The sequence below is a fragment of the Dromiciops gliroides genome, chromosome 1, assembly GCF_019393635.1.
Source record: "Dromiciops gliroides isolate mDroGli1 chromosome 1, mDroGli1.pri, whole genome shotgun sequence".
Taxonomy (NCBI): Eukaryota; Metazoa; Chordata; class Mammalia; order Microbiotheria; family Microbiotheriidae; genus Dromiciops; species Dromiciops gliroides.
This window is the reverse complement of record NC_057861.1, coordinates 609,503,774-609,527,815: the sequence shown is the minus strand read 5'-3', so window position 1 is coordinate 609,527,815 and position 24,042 is coordinate 609,503,774.

Sequence of the window (24,042 nt, the reverse complement as noted above, 5' to 3'; positions counted from 1 at the left end):
GAAGATATTAGCTTGATTTAAAAAATATACCCAAAGAAATTGTCAGCTGGCATAGTTGAGAATATCAAAATCAGGGAAGTATTGTTATTCTCTGATACAGAATTTTCCTTTTTGGGAAAGGAGACTTGGAGATCAAGGAATTTCTTATTGTAAAAGAAGAGATTGTATATCCTCCTCCCCATTCTAATCAGTATAATGTTGCAAAGTTAAAATTGATAGACCATGGCAACGGATTAGATATGGGAAGGAGTGAAGAGTCAAAGATGACACCTTAGTTGCAAGTCTGGGTCAGTGGGAGGATGGTGGTAACCTCAACAGTAATAGGGAATTTAGGAAGAGGGAAAGGTTTGGGAGATAAGATAATGAATTTGTTTTCAGACATGTTGAGCTTGAAATATCTATGGAACATCCAGTTTAAAATGTCAAATAGACAGTTGGTAATGGGAGACTTGAAATTGGGAGAGAGAGTAAGGCTGGATACATATATTTGAGATTCATCAATATAGAAATAGTAATTGAATCCATGGGAGCTTATGAGATCACTCAATGAAATAGTATTGTTGTTGTTTGCCCTCAGTTCTTGAAGAGGACCATGACATCGGGAGGTGATTTCATGACTTTCAGTGAATTGAATTTAAGTAAGGGAGGGCTTTGCAAAGTCACCAACCTCACTCTCTCCTCCAGAGCCATCTGGGTCTAGTGGCAAGATATATATCTGGATGACTGGAGATGGCCCCAGATATTTAAGGCAATTGGGATTAAGTGATTTGCCATGGGTCACACAGCTAGAAAGCATCTGAGGTGAGATTTGAACTCAGGTCCTCCTAATTTCAGGACCAGTGCTCTATCCACTGTTTCACCTAGCTGCCACTACTAAATGAAATAGTATAGAAGAGAAGAGGACCCAGGACAGAGCCCCATGGGACACCTATGTTTAGCAAAAATGACTTGGATGAAGACCCAGCAAAGGATACTGAGAAGGAGCAGGTAGATAGCTAAAAGAAAAATCAGAAAGGAATCATGTCCAGAAAACCTAGGAAGAAGAGAGTATAAAGAAGAGGGTGATCTGCAGTTTCAAATACTACAAGAAAGGTCAAGAAGGATGAGGATTGAGAAAAGGTCATCAGAACTAGCAAATTAAGAGATCATTAGTAATTCCAGATAGAGCAGTTTTAGTTGAATGATGAAGTCAGAAACCAGATTGTAGATCATTAAGAAGAAAGTGAGAGAAAAAGACATAAAAGCACCTATTATAGATGGCCTTCTCAAGAAATTGAGTCACAAAAGGAGAAGAGATGTGACCTGATAGCTAGCAAGGTTGAATGTGTTTGACACCACTTCTTTTCTGAAATTTCTTATTGGTCGGGTATTGCAACCTCCTCTCACCTAATAGGGAACTCTTCTTTTCCCTTTGGATGACCTATAACTTTATTCTTTGGATATTGTGCTGTGGTAGCCCATGACTTAGATGCCATTACTGGATGAACACCGATGTTAAAAAGATTATTTGTTGATGTGTGAATTCAAAGCAATTTCCTTATAACAATGCAGTCCTCTCTCTTCTTCCTATTCAGAGCTCAATATGTTGACTATTTTCATTGGATGTACTGATGAATCAGCTCTATAGGTTATACATTCAATTGCATATGAGAGTCTAGACAAAAAAACTACTTGGCTTATTTTTGTTGTTGTTGATGGGTTAAATTCTTTTGAGTGATCTCAGATTTCCTTTAGGAGACTACATTGTTATGACAATTGATGCAAGAAGAAAATTGTCATTTACAAATATGGAAATCTGAAGAATTTTCATCATCTGTAGGGAATCCCTCTTCCATTTGGATTCTGAGCAAGGGTAGACATCTTTGATGAACATATGTCTACCCATTTTGTGGCTTTTGTGGCATTGTGGATAGGGGAAAGAGACTGACCCTGTAATTTCACAAGTTTAGGGAACTCCTGGATGCTCCCTCTTCCAATGAAGGCCAGTAACTTCTTTGCAACTAACAGTCTTAGGGTATTGTCCAGACTACTTAAAGGATAAGTGACTAGTCCAAGATCACAGCCAGTATATATAGAGGTGGACCTCGAATCCAAGTCTTTCTAACACTGAGGCCAGCATAATATTCACTATGCCAAGTCATCTCTGTTACATATTTCAAGGCATCTTCTCTGATTCTAACAAGTTTGAACAATGATCTTGTCTTTTAGGAAACATTTTGTTCCATCAAATCAAATGACCAATTTATAGTCCACAAATAACACAGTGGGGCATGATATACCTATACCTTTCAGTTATTTATGTGACTATAGCAGGTTGGATTTCTGTAGAATATTGTCGGAAAAATCCCTCAGTCCTTTTCATCAAAGATATCCTTGATATATTTGTAGACAAATCTCATAAAGATGGGAAAGTAGTTGGATTCATTGATAGTTATTCATATTGAATCACTTGCTTTTTCCTTTCCAACCCCCGGTATTAATAAAAAAGGCCTATAATTCCCCTCAAGCATTTGGTATTCTTCTCTTTTTCAGATAGTTTGAGTATTGATGACTCAATGTTCTCAAAATTATGCCATCTCCAGTATGGATGGAGCTCCTCTGTGTATACTTGGTCTAGTGCAACTGTTCTTTTCCTCTTTATTTGTTTTAGTGCCATTTCACCCTCCTCATATGGTGCTCTAGGGACGAGAATGTTAGAGTCCAAATGTGTAGGCTCCATTGTCATGTATGAAGAAATATTGTATTTTTATTTTTCTTCTGTTTTCATCCTAAAATAGTCTCAGAATTATCTGGCTAAACTGAATTTCCTGCAAAAGTTTGTCCAAAGTTTTTTTTTTAAATTTCCATTGCTTTTAACTAGTTTATGAAGTGACACTATTCATAATGGGCAGCTAGGTGGCACAGTTAATAGAGTGCCATCCCTGGAGTCAGGAAGACTCATCTTCCTGAGTTCAAACCTGGCCTCAGACATTTATTAGCTGTGTGACCCTAGGGAAGTCATTTAATCCTGTTTGGCTCAGTTTCCTCATCTATAAAATGAGCTGGAGAAGGAAATAGCAAACTGCTCCAGTATCTTTGTCAAGAAAATTGCAAATGGGATTATGAAGAAAAAGACATTGCTGAATCAAATAAACAACAGCTGAACAACAGTAATCTTCTACTATGTTCCTCTGTAAGAGTTTACAAATGAATCTATATTCTAAAATGGTTTGCCACTGACTAACATTTTCTCTGATTGTCTAGGAGATCATATGTGGTGAATTAGTTTCTAAGCTCTTCAGTTCTCTTAGGTTCCTAGATTTAGAGATGACTTTAGAGGCAATTTAGACCATCCCTCTCATTTTATAGATGATATAGTCTAAGCTTAGAGAAATTGAGTGAATTGTTCAAGATCATAGAGGTAGTAAGGGGGTTGCTACCAATGGGACATTTGAAATTTTAACTCTGATTCTAAATTCAGTCTTTTTCCAACTATAATGTTTAATTTCAGTGTATCAACATTCCCAAGACCAAAATTATCCAACCCTACTGATATATTAGAGAAAGTAAGTAATATGGAGAAGAGACTAAAGGAAAGGTATAAGAAAGGCCCCACAATACTGGATACTACTTGAAGTCAGAAAGATCTGGCTTCAAATCCTGTCCCAGAGTTATTGCCTTTATTACTTGGGCAAATCATTTACTTTATTTGTGCCTCCTATACCTTACCTGTAAAATGAGAGGGTTGGAATTAATAACCTCTAAGGTCCTTTTCAAGGTAATTAAATGGTTCAATGAAGGCATTTGGCCTGGAGTCAGGAAGATCTTAATTCAAATCCAGATTTGGACACTAGCTATGTGACCTTGGGCAAGTCACTGAACTTTTGCCTAGGAGGCAGTTAGGGTTTAGTAGTAAAAGCACTGGAACTGGGGTCAGGAAGACCTGAGTTCAAATCTGGTCTCAGATACTAACAATGTGACCCTGGACCGTTTGCTAAGCCTCTGTTTGCTTTAATCAACTGGATAAGGAAATGACAAACCACTCTAATATCTTTGCAAGAAAACCTCAGGGACAGTATTGGTGTGCTATGGTCCATGGGGTCATGAAGAGTCAGACACAACTGAACGAATGAATAACAAAGGTCACTTTCAGATTTAATTCTATGATTCTGTGATAATGTCCAATAAAAGCAAAAAAAAAAAGCAACAAAGAAAAGGGCAGTGGTGGGTCTGATAAATTTCATTGTGGCAACTGGTTTATATTGGTTATGCTTCCTCAGGAAAAGATGATAGTCTTTGTTGATGTGTGTTTCTTTATCTATTTTCCATTTTTTTAAATTAACAACACCTTGTTTAAATAGGTCAGATTGAAATTGCCTCAACCACAAGCTATACATTTTAACTTTTACTTTTTCTTGTAGTATGGTATTGATTCTAATCAATACCTATGTCTATACCTGTCTATTGATCTATCCATTATCTATCATTTATCTACTCATGAGGTTTAAAGTCTAAAAACCTGTGTTATTTATTTTTTTTTATTCTTAAACCATGCCTTTCAATGTATTTTCACTATCCTTTCTATGCCACCTTTTTCTACTGAAATCATCAAATACTAAACCATATGGTGATTTAACCTGGAAGGTTCATGGGATCATACTCAAAGCCTCTACAGCTGTCTTCCAGCACATGCACTCCATTGATGTAATCTGTTAGAACCCAGGATACACCAGTGAAGCTTTGGAAAAAGAGTGTGGGGATTATTCCCACCTAGAAATATTTGAAAATTTCATGTACAATAGTTGCTTAGAAAACCAATGAGGTGGGGGCAGCTAGGTGGTGTAGTGGATAAGGCATTGGTCCTGGATTCAGGAGGACCTGAGTTCAAGTCTGACCCCAGACACTTGACACTTGCTAGCTATGTGACCTTGGGCAAGTCACTTAACCCTCATTGCCCTGAGCAAAAAAAAGAAAACCAATGAGTTTCATGAATATCTATAGCATCTTTGGGGATAGTTTTTAGGACTAGTTTCACAAAATGTGCCCTGGGGATAAGCAACATGAAAAATGCCTTGAAATTAATTTTTAAAAATAAATTCAGCTGCTGGGGTGAGTTAATACTGAAATGTGGGGAGAGACAAGACATTGGCTTATGATGGGGAGACAGAAGGAAGGAAGGAATAAAGGAAACAAGCATTTCTTACATAACAACTATATTTTATATGCTGCATTTAGAACAGAGGACAGAGATCCTGCATATCAAGAGGGGGACAGACTTCAGGGATAGACAAGTCAGAATAGAGCAAGGAGAGACTGGGTAGGAGCTTATCTGGGCTATGACCATGATCACAAGTGCTATCTGAATACTTCCTATACTAACAAATTATTCTTCCTAAGTAGGTGGCAAGCTCACTAATTTCTATGTTTCTGAAGGAGAATACTCTCTAAATTTTGGTGCCTTCAGTTTTTCTGACATAGGCATGTTTCTGGCTAAGTGATAAGATTTAGCCTAAATTCTTACAATAGAGATATTTTGATGATGAGGGAAAAAAGTATGAGAAACTCCTAATTTATGAACTCCCTCCACCAACAGTGATAACAACCTCTTTATGACCCAGCAGATAAATTACAGGAAGTTCCCTAAGTTACACAGAGGTTCATATCACACCCAGGATAACAGAGCTACTAAACATCAGAGTCAGGAGTTGAACCTAGGTCTTGCTCACCCACACTTGCTCCATGATGACATGGTTTCCAATATCCATTTTACAAATGAGGAAACAGTGGCTTGGAAAGGTGAGATAACTTGCCTAAAGTCGCATAAAACATGTGTCAGAGCTAGGACTTGAGCCCACATCTGATTGACTAAATCTAGTGCTCTTTGCACTATTAGTATGGTGAGGTGAGTGTGAAAAGGAGAAGCTCCCTTAAATTGGTTTGGAAGTGGGAGAACTGTTCAATAAAGTCTATTCTAAGGCTTCAAGAGACCTTGGACTTTGTCCAGTCTAATTATCTTATTTTTTATTTTTATTTTTTGCAGGGCAATGAGGGTTAAGTGACTTGCCCAGGGTCACACAGCTAGTAAGTGTCAAGTGCCTGAGTCCAGATTTGAACTCAGGTCCTCCTAAATCCAGGACCTGTGCTTTATCCTCTGCACCACCTAGCTGCCCTCTTATTTTTACATATATAGAAATTCACTTGATTTTTACACACAGAAGAATGTTAGCTTCTTGAGGGCAGGGGCAGTTTTATTTATTTTTTGTCTTTGTACCCCTAGTTCCTAAATTACTCCATGACAAGACAGTAGGTACTTAAAAAAATGCTTGTTGAATTGAATTGACTGTTGGAATCCAGAATTTACAGAACTTGAGAGACTCACGTGGAAGCCCCTAGCAGATTTATTAGCCTAAGTCGCTGCAAAAGAAGAGAGTTTGTTTGTCAACACCAAGATATTCTTAGGGGAGCAGTACTGTGGAAAATTGAGGTCTGATTGTGAGGATGGTTCCTCAGATTCAATAATGCATGGTGCGGTAGGTATACACACCTGTAAAGGAGGAATTGAGGCTACCAAGAGGCAATTGCTTTAGAAGCCAAGTGCTCGTCAGTATATTTAACACTGGTGGAGACTACTTGAAATCTGGCAAGGATTCTAAGGTCTTAGGGCTGTGTACTCTCAGCTTTTAAATTACTTGCCATTGCTTCATATGGAAAAGTGTTCACAGAGTTAAGATCTTGGTAATAGACTTTTACTGGCATAATATTGCATACAAGAGTGACAAACTGTGTTAGAAAATGGGTTCAACCTCTCACAGTAAGGTTAAGTGTGTGGTGAGGGAGGGAACTGATGTAAGAATCGTGACTCTTGATGAGTCAAGATCATTTCTGGAAGGAGTTAAAGAAGAATGAGACATTTCTGAGGAAATGAGTAACCAGTTTCAAGCAGTCTCTCTAGACTGTCAGTTACTTTAAGAGCTAAGGAGGGGAAATCTGCTCAGTTATTTTGTTGGAGGATTTAGAGATATCACAGTTGTGATATGAGAGTTCCACAGAAGTATCCCACACCTCATAGATGGAAGTCTAGGTTACAAGTGGGTGGTCAAAGGTCTACTGGAGAGACAGTATGAAGCAGTGAAAAATGTACTGCATTTGGAGGCAGAGGACCTGGCTTCAAATCCTGACTTAGACTTTTTAGATATATGACATTGGGTAGATCATTACATCTCCTCTCGGACTCAGTTTACATAGTTGTAAAATGAGGGGATGGGGAGCTGGAATTAGATGGTCCCAAAAGGCTCTTATATCTCTAAATCTATGATATTATGCAGGACTTTTTTCCTGACACATTGCCTCAGGAATATAGCCCTATTTTTTTCCATAAAAGTATTTTATTATTTTCCAGTCACATGTAGAAACAGTTTGAACATTTTAAAATAAGATTTTTAGTTTCAATTTTTTCTCCCTCCCTCCCCCCTCCCCAATACAGCAAGCAATCCAATAAAGGTTATATATGTACAATCACATTAAACATATTTCTTCATTAGTCATGTTGTGAAAGAAGTATCAGAACAAAAGAGAAAAAGCTCAAAAAAGAAAAACAAAAAAATGCAGAAATAGTATGGTTCAAACTGCATGTAGATTTCACAGTTCTTTTTTTTTCTGGATTTGGAGAGCATTTTCCATCATGAGTCCTTTGGAACTATCTTGGACCATTGTATTGCTGAGAAGAGTCAATTCTATCATACTTGATCAACACACAATATAGTTGATACTGTGTACCATGTTCTCCTGGTTCTGCTCATCTCACTCAGCATCAGTTCATGCAAGTCCTTCCAGGTTACTCTGAAATCAGCCTGCTCATCATTTCTTACGGAACACTAGTATTCCATTACATTCATATACCACAACTTGTTCAGCCATTCCCCAATTGATGGGCATCCCCTCAATTTCCAATTCCTTGCCACTACAAAAAGAGCAGCTATAAATATTTTTGTATATGTGGGTCCTTTTCCCTTTAATATAGCCCTATTTTTGAACTCCCTTGTGCAGCTGATAAAAAAACAATTTCTAGGCATTTTAGTGCTTATATTCATACTTTGGTCACATAATGAGAAGATGGGATTCATGAAAAGATATAGATGTTAGGAAATATTGAAGGCAAAAGGAAAAGGGGATGGCAGAGGATGAGATGGATAGGATAGTGTCATGGAAGCAACAAGCATGAGCCTGGCTAGACTTTGAGAGATAGTGGAGGATAGAAGGACCTCGTGTGCTATGGTCTATGGGGTCACAAAGAGCCAAACAAAGCACTTTTTGTGGTAGCAAAGAACTACCCATTAAGAAAAATATGACATGTGGATATAATGCATGTAGCAAGAAATAAAGAATACATAGAATTCAGAAAAAAACATAACTGATACAGAATAAAATAAGCAGAAACCAAAAGAATGATAGGCACAGTCACTACAACCATGCCATTTAAAGGATTACTAAAAGGAAGCCAAGCTCTGAGTAAACCAAAAGCCCAGTAAAGGTCCTAGAGAATGTCATGAAACATAATTCCCTCCTCACCCCAGAGAGGTGGGGGACAAGTGGGGAGCAATCTTGTCTACATTGTCAGATGTTGTTACTTTGTCAGATAAGTTTGTTTAATTGATTTTCTTTTTTCACAAAGGAGGCTTCAATTTGGATGGGTTAGCAGTGGTTTGCAGAAATTATAATGATAGAAAAAAGGTTTTAACAAAGTGTATTAAAAATAAAATTTATGAGGCCAAATAAAGAAGAAAGTGTTGAGAATTAAAAATGCTCCATTTTATAGGTGTGAGGATGATAAGGTTGCAAATTATGTATTGTAGTCAGTAGATAAGAAGTTATGGATCCCAAATCTTGTACACTATCCAAATCATGGGAAGAGAGGAGAGGTCAGTTGAATTTAGTATATTCTTAGTTCAGGTCCTTCTTTCCTTGACTCTGAAGAGTCTGCTTTAATTCTTTTTGTTGTTGTTCAATTGTGGCTGACTCTTCACAACCCCCTTTGGGGTTTTCTTGGCAAAGATACGAGAATGGTTTGCTATTTTATAGATTCTTTTACAGATGAGGAAACTGGGGCAAACAGAGTTCAGTGACTTGCCCAGGGTCACATGAGACTGCATTTGAACTCAGGTCCTTCTGACTCCAGGCCTGGTACTCTATCCACTTTGCCCCCTAGCTGCCCCAATTCCGTTTCTACCCCAGGTTCAATGTAAGTTTTCTTGTTAATAGCTACTTGTTACCTGAAGAAGTAGTAGATCTCCTTTGTTTTGTTTTTTTGTTTTTTTGGTGAGGCAGTTGGGGTTAAGTGACTTGCCCAGGGTCACACAGCTAGTAAGTGTTAAGTGTTGGAGGCTGGATTTGAACTCAGGTCCGCCTGAATCCAGGGCCAGTGCTCTATCCACTGTGCCATATAGCTGCCCCTGATCTCCTTTGTTTTAATCAACAAGCATTTACTGAGCATCTACCATGTGCCAGGAATTGTGCTATGCACGAATACAAATACAATAATTCCTACTCATAAGAAATTTCCTCCTCTTTGCTCACCTTCGCTGTCACTAGCTCTTCTTGAGTTAGGGCATCTGGATTCAAATTCTGACTCTACCACAGGAGTAAGCTGTGCAGCCTTGGATGTCTCAGCATCCGACCAAGGGGTTGGACTGGATACACTCTAAGGCTCCTTCTAGCTTTAGGATCTCAGAGCTAGAGACCATTTAGTCTCAAGTCTTCATTGCAAGACTTAGAAGTATTATTTGAATCCAGGTCCTCTAACTGCACAGCCAATACTTTTTATTATATACCAGCCAGCAGTGCTGGCTTAGTCTTTGTACTCCCCAAGCAGTAAGCCTATTCTGATCTAGTCAAGCTTTTACTTGACTAATTTTTCTACTGCTAGGTCATGTTTCTCAGCCAAATGCCTATGTCATGCTGCGAGGTATTGATTACTCTGGTACCAAAGTCTTTCTGTCTTTCCTTGCATACCCATATACACTCTCCACTAAGGAATTCTTAAAAGTTATAGCATTAGCAGAGAGACTATAACTATTAACAAGAAGAAGAGAATTATGGGTCTTATTTACCAAGAGATGCAGCATTTGATGACAATGGAAGATAGACCAAATGCTGGCATTGCAGTAGAATGCTTTTCAGTTGGAGGAATTTCATGTTGTAATTCTTATTATTACTTTTTCAATGAATTTGTACCTAGACACTAATATAGATTTCAGGTTCCTCTTCTAATGATGATGTTATGCTCAAACTTGTTTTTAAGAAAAATGACATCCCATTAAATGTTTTTATGGTAATGGTGGTGGAGCAATGTGGAAGAAACATAGCACAAAGACATTTTTTTTAAAAAAAAAAAGAATATACTTACTTGTTTGTCCATACTCTTTGACCCAGAAATCCAATTTTTAGGAATATATCCTAAGCAGTTCAAAAGTAAAAAAGGGGGGGGGGTATCTAGATGGCACAGTGGATAGAGCACCTGCCCTGGATTCAGGAGTACCTGAGTTCAAATCCAGCCTCAGACACTTGACACTTACTAGCTGTGTGACCCTGGGCCAGTCACTTGACCCCAATTGCCTCACAAAAAAAAAGAAAGAAAAAAAGTAAAAAAGGAAGGGCACCATAAATAGCAAAATATTCATTATAGCACTTTCTGTGGTAACACAGAACTAGAAACAAAAGGATGACTGTTAATTGAGTAAGGGCTAACTAAATTATTGTATGTGAATGTGATTCAACCATATTATACTATAAGACAATAAATAGGAAGAATTCAGAGAAATACTGGAGGACTTATGTAAACTGATGCAGAGTAAAGTATGTAGAAGCAGGAAAAGAAATCTATGTATCTATGTATCTATCTGTCTGTCTAAACATACATACATACCTACACACACATATGTGGACTACAACAATGCAATTGAGAAAAAAAGGAACCTCAATATTGTATAATTATAATGACCAATTTTGGTCTTGGTGAAGAGTTGAGAAAATGCAACTCTCCCTTGTAATTGGTTGCAGAGGTAGGGAACTATGGGTATGAATATTAAATATACTGTCAGACATGGTAGATATGTGATTACTTTGCTGAGCTGCTTTTTTTTGGTCTTTCTTTTAAAATCTTTGTTACATGTAATGTCTTACCTTGGGGAGTGGAGAGGATGAATTCCAAAATAGATTGATATAAAAACCAAAGATATAAATTAAAACTAGATTAAAATTTTAAAAAAGCTTACCTGTAAGCTCAGAATATTAGAATCAAGGTAATAGTAATCCATCAATTACTCTGTTGACTGTGACTTGGTGGGAGGGAGGGATGACAATTTTTATTTCAGTTCTTTTCCACTCCTCACCATTCCTAAAACAAAACAAAACAAAACAAAACACAAAAAACAAAAACTCAAATTTCCCTACTATCTGCTCTCAGTTGTGGTGTCAGATAACAGTGAGTAACTAAAGTGCCCACTCTCTGTAACTGATTTTTGTTTTTTGGAATTACCCATGGAATCACCCTGGAGCTCAGAATATTTACACTAGAGGACCGAGTATTGTTAGTGCCCTCCCTCTTTGAAACCCTTCGAAAGGTGGAAAGCAGGAAGATCTGGGGTTCATTAGCCCCTGAGAAGACTGACTATATCAGGGTTCAGGTTTTAACTGACTAATTATGCTATATTGTAGAAGAATCTTGATAAATTAGGTTGTTTCCTGAAGACTATATCCAGGGTGGTGAAAGTTCACAAGTTTATGCTTTGTGAGAGTGGGTTGAAGGAATTAAGGATGTTTAGCCTGGAGCTGGAAAAAAAAAGATTTATAGTATGTATGATAGCTGTCTTCAAGTATTTGAAAAGCTGTCCCTTGAAAGAGGGATTCATTTTGTTCTCTTTGGACCCATAGGAGACAGCAAGAAGCAGAGGGCAAAAATTGTAAAGAAGAAAATTTAGATTTAATAGAAAGAAAGCCCATTTTAACAATTAAAACTATTCCAATGTCAGATGGTCATTTTTCCTCATTGGGGATCTTTAAGCAAAAGTCTACTGACCCCTTAATCACATTGAAGTAAAGTGTCTTTTTCAGGTGTCATTGGATAAGTTGGACCCTGAGGTCCCCTTCAATTCTGAAATTCTGTTAATCTGATTGCTTATATTCTCCTTTGGTATTTCCCCAATGTAAAGAGAACATGGGACAGCTAGATGCACAGTGAAAAGAGTGCTTGACCTAGAGTTAGGAAGATTCATCTTCCTGAATACAAATCTGACTTCAAACACTCACTAGCTATGTGACCCTGCGTAAGTCATTTAACCCAGTTTGCCTCAGTTTCCTCACCTATAAAATGAGTTGGAGAAGGAAATGGCAAACCACTCTAGTAGCTTTGCTTAGAAAACCCCAAAAGGGGTCACAGAAAGTTGGACACAACTGGAAAATTATTGAACTGAAACTGAGAAAATGAGGTAGATCAATGGTATATTGGGTAGACCCTTGGCAGTGAATTTATGGGAGGACAAGGTTGAGAGTTCCCCAGGATGGACAGGCATGGTTGAGCTCTGATCTGAATTAAAGGCAGTATACCTATACTGATGATATCACATATTCACTGGGGGTAAAAAGTATAATTCTTGCTTATTAAAATTTAAAACATGTTGATTTCACCCTTTAAAAAAGTTTTCCTCATTAGTTAGCCACTGTGAAATATAATTTTAACAGTTTTTAAAACAAATCCAGGCTTTATGAAATTAACAGTGCCTGGTAAGAACAATGCTTTAAATCTGTTACATGATTTAAATTGAGATTTTATGTATCTAAGTTTATTATGAAAGAGGAAAAGGAAGAACAGTGACATGTTTGCCCTTTGTTCATTATTAAAATAGACTATGAGCTTCCTGAAGTAAAATTCTAAGGGCAAATTGGCGATATTTTAGGGAAAATCCATTTTTATATAGACATCTTTTTTTCTGACTCACTTTCAAGAAATAGGATTTCATTGTGTTCCCTAGGAAAAACTATCTTAAGTGTATTTTACTCAATATATTCTCTCTTTGGTAACTAAATATCCACCCAGACTGCATTTTATTTTTAATTTAAAGTGAGAATTTTTTCAATAATAGTTTAAAATATTTAAGGAACATTGTGCTCTCTTCTGTCCCATTGACTAAGGCATCCTCTCAAATTAAGTATAAGGAAATCCCCTTTAGTAAGGTATTCTTTGAGTTCACAAGAAGGCACCCTATTGGCCTAGGGAGTGTATCTTGTCTCCTCATGTCAAAGATTCTATGAAGGAAAATGTAAGCTCAATAAAATGTATAATTTTTGATACCTTATGTAATATAGTTTGGGAGTAAAAAAAAGCAAGGGATCACATTTTTAAAACAAACAAATAAATGTGTGTGTGTATATATGTATATACACACACATACATATACGTATTTTTACATATGTGTGTATATACATTTTCACATATATACACACACACATACATATACACATTCAGGATTGCTCTATTATCCTACAGGAGTAAGAAGAAACAACTTTAGTTCATAGATTAAAAGTAATTACAGTTAGATAGATTGGGTTGCTTGGCTTTTGTTTTATTAACCATGGCTGGATGACTTAGATAGCAAGGATTTTGTAGAGGGGATTCCTATATTGGGTAGGTAGTTAGTCAAGGTGCCTTTGAGGCCCCTTTCATCTCTGTTTCTATGATTTTGTTATTGAAATAGACATAATTTTCAAGACCTTAGCTTAAGGTACTAGAATGATTGTCCCTTAGTTGGGAATAGAGTAGGCTGGATACTTGCATTCTGGTCAAGAGGGCTTTAAACTGAAAATGGAGGGGGGGGACACATTATTTTCTGAAGTCAGTTTGTCCTCATTTTTAAACGTGCATCTTAAAAGAGACATATTTTCTTCAAAATTAGTCTCTTAAACAGAAGTCGTTTCCCTTTCCAAGCCTCTTAAATATATTTGAGCAAAATAGAATAGTTTTAAATAGTTACACAATTGTTTATCTCAGAACTCTTACAGAATGTGCTAGACTCTTCTCTCAGGGATGGTTGAGTGCAATGCTGTGTGTAGTTGGATAAATGAGAGCTAAAATCTTTTCTTAGGCATTTGATTATATGAGTGAGTAGAAAATGATGGCTTTGGTTGATCATTTGTTTTATACCTTCACACTCTAATAAAAATTTTGACCCTCAGACAGCTTATTAATGAAATTAACGTATTATGCATCATGTAAGAAGAAGACATTATTGACCCAGAGTGGCAGGGCAGCTCTCTGAGTTGTTTTCTTAGTAGTGGGGATGCGTAGTACTGAGCTATTCACACTCTTTCTTCATCCTCCTTGTAACTGAAATTATACATTTGAGATGTGACTGGCCAGGATTAGGAGCACATGTAGTCTGTGGTCAGGAAATATTTTTTTCTATAAGCTTTGAGTTAAAATTCAAACTCTGTCATTTAATATTTCTGCATTTTTGCATAAGTCCCTAAACCTCTCTTAGTCTTAGGTTCCTCAACTGCAAAATGAGGGGTGGCAGCAAAATCAAGAATTCTCTACATGGATTCCATAAGCTTTGACATATTGCCCAAAAGGTCTATGACACAAAAATTGTGAGGAATCTCTACCCTAGGTGTTTTTTAAAATCCATAAATCTTATAATCTCCTGAAACTAACTGTTGACTCTAAGCATAGGATACCCTGACCAGCTACTGTGAGCATGTGTAAATACATGGCATTCTTTTTTAAGAATAGTTTGGAGAAATTTTAGATCCTTGATTTGAATTTTAAGCCCAGAGATTGTATCTGTTGAGCTAACTTTCTCTGGCTCCCAAGAGAGCTCCCTGAATCTCTGGATAATTAACATTTAGTTTTGGATAATTATGATGATATTCTATGTGAAGGAATACCAATAATGCCCACAACTATAGAGAGAGACAGTGCGAGATTGAATGTAGTTCTATATTTAATATTTCCGTAGCATGGTGAGTTGTTTGGGATGTGATTCAAGTAGATATTTGTAGTTTCTAAATTCTCAACAGCAGTTGTCTTCTGCTATGTGTCACTATATATTCAGATTTGACATCTGCTATCTGAGCCACAGAAGCAGTGCCATGGTTTAAACTGCATCCGCAATTGGCTTCTGTTGTATCTTCGTCTAGGCCATGTTATCACTGCATGTGACATCTCTGTATATGTGTTTGTGAAACTGGGATAAAGTTGGCAAAACTTGCCATGGAGGAAATGAGCTCTGAAGCATGATTTTTTTTTCAGTAGCTGAAGAACAGGTGGTGTCAGCACGTTTGGCATAGAGTGCAGGAGGGAGAAAGAAGAGAGATATGGGAGGAGAAGGGAAGGCTTCATCTGGGATCATGGAAGTATAGATTAAGAACTAGAAGGGATTTTCCAGGTCATTAAATCCAATGCCATGCTCCAAACTCTCTACCTTATAGATGAGCGTAGAGAAGTCAAACAATTTGCCCAAGGTCACACAGCTAGAACATGTTTGTGGCAGTTTTTAAACCAAGAGCTTCTTAACTCTGTGTCCATTGCCTTTTTCACTCCATCACGCTTCTCAAAGGATTTCGCCAAGGCAAAGTGGGAGGGAACTTAGGATGCGGTTTAAGCAAAATAATTTGAAGTACTTGAAATCATTTTTTGTGTGCAGTTTTGGCAACTAGATAGCAAATTCATTAATGATAGGGAGGATTTCTGAGGCATTTGTCTATGTCCAGGGCTTAACACAGAGCCCAGAAAATAATAGGCTTTTCATCAATAGGATTCAGGGCAGCTAGGTGGTGTAATGCATAGAGTGTCAGGCCTGGAGTCAGTAAGACTCACTTTTGTGAGTTCAAATATGGTTTCAGACACTTAGTAGCTGCACCACCCTGGGAAAGTCATTTAACCCTATTTGCCTCAGTTTCCTCACCTTTAAATGAACTGGAGAAAGCCATGGCAAACTGCTTCACAGTATCTTTGCCAAGAAAACTCCAAATGGGGTTATAAAGAATCAAATGTGACTGAAACCACTCAAAACAACAATAATATTCAATTCAACAACAAACATGATGTACCTACCATGTGCACAAAGCCATGCCCAGCATAGGTGATAGACAAAAGTGGAACAGTTCCTTGCCTCAATACTAATAATAGTTACCATTGATATAGCATTGAATATGTGCCAGGCACTGTGCTTAAACTGCACAATTATCATCACATTTGATTCTCATGACAACTCTGGGAGGTAGGTGCTATTATCCCCAGGGATAATAATTGAGGCAAACAGAGGTTATATGACTTTCTCAGGGTCACAGAGCTACCAATTTATTGAAGCAAGGTTTGAACTCAGGTCTTCCAGACTCCAGTCCAGGAGCTTTATCCACTGAATGATGAGGGTTGGGGGTGGGAGAGAAGACATGATAGGCACATGATAGAAAGTAAATACAAAGTATATGCAAAGTAACACAAAATAATTTCAAGATGGGGTCACAGAGCTAATATCTTGAGGATTGGGAAATGGTAGGAGATGACACCTTGGTTTTGTTTTGAAGGAATCTAGGAATTCTATGAAGCAGAGGTGTGGAGAGAGTGCATTCCAGACACAAGGAACTTCTTGTGCAAAAACATGGAGGAAGGAGATGGAGAATAGCTAGCAGGAGAGTACAACAGGAAGGAAAGTGTGTGTGAAGGGGAAAATATGAAATAGCAATGGATAGGTAAGTGGAACCCAGACTATAGTGAATTTCAAATTAGGTAAAGGGCTTAATATTTTATCCAGTAGACATTAGTTGCTAAAGATTTTTGAGTAGGGAGATGGTTTGATTAAATCTGCATTTAAGGAATAGAAATTTTATTCTTGACCATGATAATGATTCACTTCTATAATGGACAAAATTCTCAATATTCAGGGAATTAATTCCTTTACTTAAAGTTTTGATTTCTTCTAAAGACCTGACTGTCCTATTCACTAGTTCTCTCATTTTGATAAATGTCAGAAGAATTCTGAGGGATGACTTCTATTAGGTAAATAAACAGATAGACAAAGTGTTTTTATGCTTTATGTGTGCCCAGAACTGCACTATGTTCTGGCAATACAAATAAAAGCATGCTAGAGAGCTCCTGTCCTCAAGAAGTTTACATTCTAATGTGCGAAGACAGCATGTAATGAGAAGCTGGAAAGTGGGATAGCATTATACACTCTGTGGCTATATATGTCTAGTAAATGGACCTGTAGAGGAAAGATAAGGCTAAATAAAGATGGAGTATCCCAGTCCAGGATGGTTCCATGATGGATTGTAAAGGATACCAAAACCCAGTCCAATGGGGCACCAGGAATGGATTCCAGATGAGATCACAGGATTGTAAGAATGCAAGATCAGCTGATAGATCTAGAGCTGGAAGGTGTCTCACCTTGGAGAACAAACAGTCCTACTCCCTCTTTTTACAAATGGGGAAACTGAGGCCCAGGTAGGGTAAGTGACTTGCCTAAGGTCATACAGTTGGTGAAAGTCAGAAGTGGGATAGGAACCCAGATATTCTGACCCTCAGAATATGTTGTTCTTGTTTCTTCTCCCTCCCCCACCACCCCTGCACACCCCCCCCCCCCCCCCCCGTATTCTTTCCATTGTTCTATGTTGCCTTCTCAATTCCATGAAGCCAACTGAAGCCCAGGTCATAGACAGTAAAAATAAAGCTCAAAAGGAGGGAAGGCAGTCAGGCAAGTTTGATTTTAATGGTCTGAAAACAACTACAAGCCATACCATATTGGGCTTTTTAAAGGCCTGGATTACTGGAATTTGGGAACCAGATACCAGAGTTACTATAGGATTCCATGCCAGGAGTAGTCCACAATTGGCTATACAAATCAGTGCTTCTTTCTTCAGTATCAGGGACCAATCAGGAACTGACAACCAAGTTAGGCACATCTGGGACAAGGTGGGAACATAGCTCACTATACCTAGGGAACCAATCAGAAAACCAACTGACTGACCAATCATTTTAGGGAACTAAATTGTGCACTCATAAAAATAATTTAAAATAATTTTTAAACAACTAATAAAAAATTAACTGTTTTCAAACTTTGGCCTTGAGTTTCACCTCTAACAAAACAGAAACCAAGGGTGCCTTTTTAAAAATTTCCTGTGAACATGGCAAACCTTTAAGAATTATTTCAGCAGGGCAGCTAGGTTGCACAGTGGATAAAACACTGGCCCTGGATTCAGGAGTACTTGAGTTCAAATCCGGCCTCAGACACTTGACACTTACTAGCTGTGTGACCCTGGGCAAGTCACTTAACCCTCATTGCCCCTCAAAAAAAATAAAAAAGAATTATTTCATCAAGGAAATTTAGTGTATTCCCCACCTTAAAATTACTTATATAGGCATGCACATACTTACCTCTCACAAGCATGTATGCTATTTGTATATTATTGTTTATCTAAGTGTGTAGAAAGGGAGATTTCTCTGCCAAAATAGTATAGAAACCCTTTGGTTTTGGGGCCTTGCCATCCTGTGATAGGCTGTCTCTGTTGAAGACATGCTCCATCTTCTTCCTTGCTACCCCTCCCTTTTTTGTGATCTCTTGTTCTTAGAATTTTCTGTGCCCTACTCTGATCTTTCCATGATATCGACCTGCTCTGGACATCAGAGGTGGGAAACCAATCAAAATGGTCTGAATGAGATATCCCCACTCACTTCTAACATCCTCCTAAAATTCCTGCCCCCATCTGCATTGGTGAGTAGTGCTGCTGTTGTGTGGGCTGCTGAAGGCCTTTCTGGGTAAGCAGAGATTGCTTGGCATTCTTTGGGCATCCAGGCTTCCTAAGATATCTACTTATGTAGGTCAGGAGGATTCCCACTTGCAGGATCCCTCCCCTTCCTAAAACTTATCTCACCCCCTATCTGGGATGTGTCCTCACCTTCTAGAGATATAAATGGATCCTCATTCTTTTCAGTGACTGTGATCTCCATAGAGCCTTGACCCTCTACCCTTGCCTCCCTTTTCATGACCCCAGGTAGCTTAAGTTAAATCAAAAGCTTTCAGTTATATGTTAAAATGCATTGCATAAAGGACTGTTGTTGAAAACATCATTGGTCTGTCATTCTTTTCTATAGAAACCTATGTATTTCTCAAACTAGGCGCAACTGATTGAGACAGACATATGAGTAACATCTCCTGATTTCAATAGTAATAATAAATAACGTTTATAAAGTTTTTTTTTTTTTTTTTTGCGGGGCAATGAGGGTTAAGTGACTTGCCCAGGGTCACATAGCTAGTAAGTGTCAAGTGTCTGAGGCTGGATTTGAACTCAGGTACTCTTGAATCCAGGACCTGTGCTTTATCCACTGTGCCACTTAGCTGCCCCTATAAAGTATTTTTAAAATGTAACCTCATTTTATTTTGGTGAGGCAATTGGGATTAAGTGACTTGCCCAGGGTCACACAGCTAGTAAGTGTCAAGTGCCTGAGGTCAGATTTGAACTCAGGTCCTCCTGAATCCAGGACGTGTGCTTTATCCACTGTGCCACCTAGCCGCCCCTATCATCTCATTTACTAGCTGTGTGACCCTGGGCAAGTCACTTAACCCTAATTGTCCTGCAAAAAACTAACAACAATGTCAACTCATTTTATCTTCATAAAAAGCCAGGGAGGTGAGTGCTATTATTATCCCCATTTTACTTATTTATTTTATTTTAACTGAGGCAGACAGCAGTTAAGTGACTTGCCTGAGGTCACACAGCTACTGTGTTTGAGGTTGGATTTGAACTCAGGTCTTCTTGATACCATGTCGTGTTCTATCCACAGTGCCGCCTAGATACCAAGCATTTATTAAGTCAAGCCTCTACTACATGACAAGCACTTTGCTAAGTGCTTGGTACTGTTTCCTTTATTTATAGTTGTGAGAGAGGGAGTTGGAAGTTGGTTTTGTTCATTCATTTACAATTGTATATTAAATGTATTCTCCTTAATAGTTTTTCCCATCTTGTTAAGTTTTACTACTTTCTATATGCTTTATACATCTGCTGGAGAGATAAACCAACTTCATGGAGGCCAAAATGATGTTTAAGAAAATCATTTGTCTCTGGTTGCCTTAGTGAGTTGCAGTTAGCAGATCAGTTAATAAGGATTACTTAAGATGCTACTATGTGTCAGGCACTGTGCTAAGTGCTGGGGATACAAAAAAGGTGGGGAGGGTCTTTTCCCTCAAAGAATGTACATTTTAATGGAAGAGACAACATGTAAATACAAGATATGTTAAGTAGATGAAAGTCCTCTGAAAGGAGAAGGCATTAGGAGCTGAGGAAACTGGAAGAGACATTCTATAAAAGATGGGAAATAAAAAAATAAGACTAGAGGAAAGGAAAAAAAAGATCATGAGGTCAAAGATTTTTAGTTAGAAGAGACCTTTGAGTTGCAACCCCATCATTTTACAAATGAGGAGACCAAGACACAAAAAAAGGTTAAATGACTCACCTTGGGTCACGCATAAAATGATGTATTAGTCAGAATTTGAACTGAAATCTTCTTGATTCCCAAGTCCTATGCTCTATCATTTTGAAGTATGCATAGCTATTTTCCAAGGCTGGCTCTTTCATTGGCAGGATACGTCCATTAGTAACCCTGAAACATTCTCTGTGTTGGAATAACACGCATTAGCATTTAACCTGGGGGGGAAAACACACATGAAGTTATTTAAAATTTACATAAAATTATGGAGTAAACTCCAAACAGGTCGCCTCAGCAATGTATAATTACACTCAGCAGTGCTGTCAGCATACATAGAAACAATTTTATTTCTAATCATCTTCTGCTTTTATTCACTCAGGAATGTATCATTAAAATTTCCACAGAACAATGAACCTTAATAGGTGCTAATGCAATTGTGAATTGTGGTAATTGTTACCTAAATTAATCTCTGTACTTTCAATTTCTCCTTGCCCTCTGCATATGAGGAGTGTGAAGAAGATAATGTAGAAACTGAAATTTGTATAAATGATGTAAAAACTTCATCTTTTTTTGATAATTTTTTTCCTGGAACTTGCTGTAGTTTACAAAGTAATTTGCATGAATACACACTTTAGGTTCATTATAGACAAACACAAAAAAGTAACACAACCATGTTGTTGTTGCTCAGTCATTCAGTCATGTCCAACTCTTTGTGACCCCATATAGTATTTTCTTGGCAAAGATGCTGGAATGGTTTGCCACTTCCTTCTCTGAGTAACACTAGGATAGATTTTGCTTAATATTCATTTATTAAGGTTTGTGAATAATGGAGAGTAATAGTAACTTGTAACATACACAGATCTTTAATGTTCACTATATGTATATTTCTGTTCCTATGTATGTCTTTTATTCATATAATATTCATATCCATGAAAGTTATATCTGAATGTTTAACATATTCATTAAATTGATCATTACCTACTGCTTTTCTATTTGTACATTTCTTTGATATCTTCTATGCTGCTTTTCCTTTCTAATCAATTACTCATTGGCAATATATTGTGTAGCCTACTGCTGTCCTCTCCATTGACCTTTGGATGCTACAAATATTTTCTGGGCTCTAGAGTGTAAATCATACATTCTTTCCATTTACCAACAGGGTCTGAAGACATGGGGTTGTTTTCCCCATTTCATTGGTTGAAACTACTATTGATATCTGCTTGGATATAATAAGCATTTGAAGGGTTGTTATGTGGAAGAGGCTTTAGACGTTTTGGTCCCAATGTGTAGCCAGCTTAGAGCAGTTACAGAAGGTCCAAATTTGAACCTGCTTAAACAGAACCCTTTCTTGCAGTTAAAGCTGTCCAAGGTTGGAATGCATTGCCTTGGAGATAATGAATTCCCCACCATTGGAGTCTTCAGACAAAAAGCTGATTCAACATTCCAAGTGTGTTGTTGGAGTGGATTCTAATTCAGTTCAGACTAAACATTCTCTAATTTCCCTTTCACTTGGGAGGTTCTGTAATTTCTAGTCAACAAATATCATATCTCAGAGCATGGTTTGTTGGAAAGAATGCTAGAACTGAAATCAGCAAAGACCTGGGTTGAACTCCTGCCCTTGATATTTTATAGCCATGTTAATAAGGGTAGTTCACATAATCTCTCTGGGTTTCAGTTACTTAACCTTATAAAATGAGATGATAATTAGAGTACCTATCTCACAGGGATGTTTTAAGGATCAAATGAAATTATTTGTAAACAGTTTGCTGACATTAAGGTTGTGATAGCACCAACATCTATTAGGATCCCCCCTCCTTATTCCTGCAACACATGTTATGAAAGGTCAAAAGAATCAGGACTTGATCGACTGGGAATGGGGCAAGACTCAGGCTATGCCTTCTTTGACACAACTTCCTGGTGGCTTCTGGCTATGGTAGCATAGCTTCCTGGGTATCAAGGCTCATAAAAGCTACCACTTACTGAGAGGAAGCCCAGCATGTGTAGAAACTACTTGCTACTACATCCTTATTGCATATCCTTGGTATGTTAGGGCTAAATAAATCTTCTTTTGGTAATTATTTAATGACCTATGAGTGCCTTATTTCCATTCCAATATCAAACCTGACTTAACGGGGTATTAGGCTGAGTCGGGCTCAGCCCAAACAAAAGAGCTATTATAGAGGAGAGAGAGACAGAGACAGAGAGAGGCAGAGAGATAGAGGGAGAGAAAGGAGGAGGGAAGGAGAGAGAAACAGGGAAGGAGGGAAGGAGAGAGAGTGAGAAAGAGAAGAGTGAAACTATCTTTAAAATGCAAAGTGGTGTGGTGCTATAGTAGGCTTAGAATTTGGAGAATCAGGCTCTAGTCTGGTTCTGCTCCTAAAAATCAGAGTGACCTGGGCTAATGATTCATTTCTCTGGGCTTCAGTTTCCAGAGATAGTTGTCCTGAAACTTCTGTTTCCTTACATTTCTTAAATTATAAGAGGGGATGTAATCCTTGATATTTGACAGTATAGATTTTGTTAAAAAGGTATAGAAATTCCATGTGCTAAGGGGAGAATAGAATGGTTGGGCTGAAGGGAGGATGTGTAAATTGTGAAAGAAAGTAAAATGATGTTTATCAGTGAAAAGGGAATTTGCATGGTATTCATTCATTTATTCAACACACATTAATCGAGTATTTCCTAAGTGAAAAGCTAAATGTTGGGCACTAAGAGAAATATAATGATAAATAAAGTGTTATCCTTTACCTCAAGGAATAGCCAATCTACGTTGTATCCTGAGGTAGCAAAGACATTGAATTTGGAGTTAGAGGGTAGGAATCCCAGCCCTGATGATTAAAATCTGCATAACTTTCAGCAAGGCCCTTTCTTTGGGCCTCATGTTTAAAATGTGAAAGGTCTGGACCAGATGATTTAGAAAAGCATGAGGATGCTTTCTAGAACATCAAACTGTGATTAGATACTGAGTCTGACTCTGAGAGTACATTACAATGTACATTAACTACACAACTTCAGATCTCTGATGCTTTCCTTTATGATGCTATAGCTGTGGTTAGCCACAACATGCCAGATGGCACTGAGGTGCCAATTACTTGCTATTCATGAATAATGCCACCTTTGGAATCGAACAACACAAATAGACAAAGAAGCACTTAATCTTATTATTGGACTCAAGAAATTCCATAATTACCTCTACAACTGAGCCTTTATGATTACAATGATAATTGGATGCTGGAGGGTAACTAAAGAAGGGTAACCAGGATAATGAAGGGCCTCATGCCATATGACAATTGGTCAAAAGAAGAAGGGCTATTTAGCCTGAAGAAAAGAAGAATTGGTAGAGGGGGTGGGGGTGATAACAGTTGTCCAGTGTTTGAGATTTGTTTTATAAAGGAGGGATTTATCTTTTCTACTTGGTTCTAAGGGAAGATCCAGAAGCAATCAGTGGATGTTGCAAAGAGGCAAATGTAGGCTGTTGTAAGAAAAACTAGTTTAATTATTGATGATAGTTGAAAGTGTAAAGGTTGGCTTTGATAGTAGTGGATTCCTCTTCTCCGAAGATCTTCAAATAAAGGCAAGGTGACCATTTA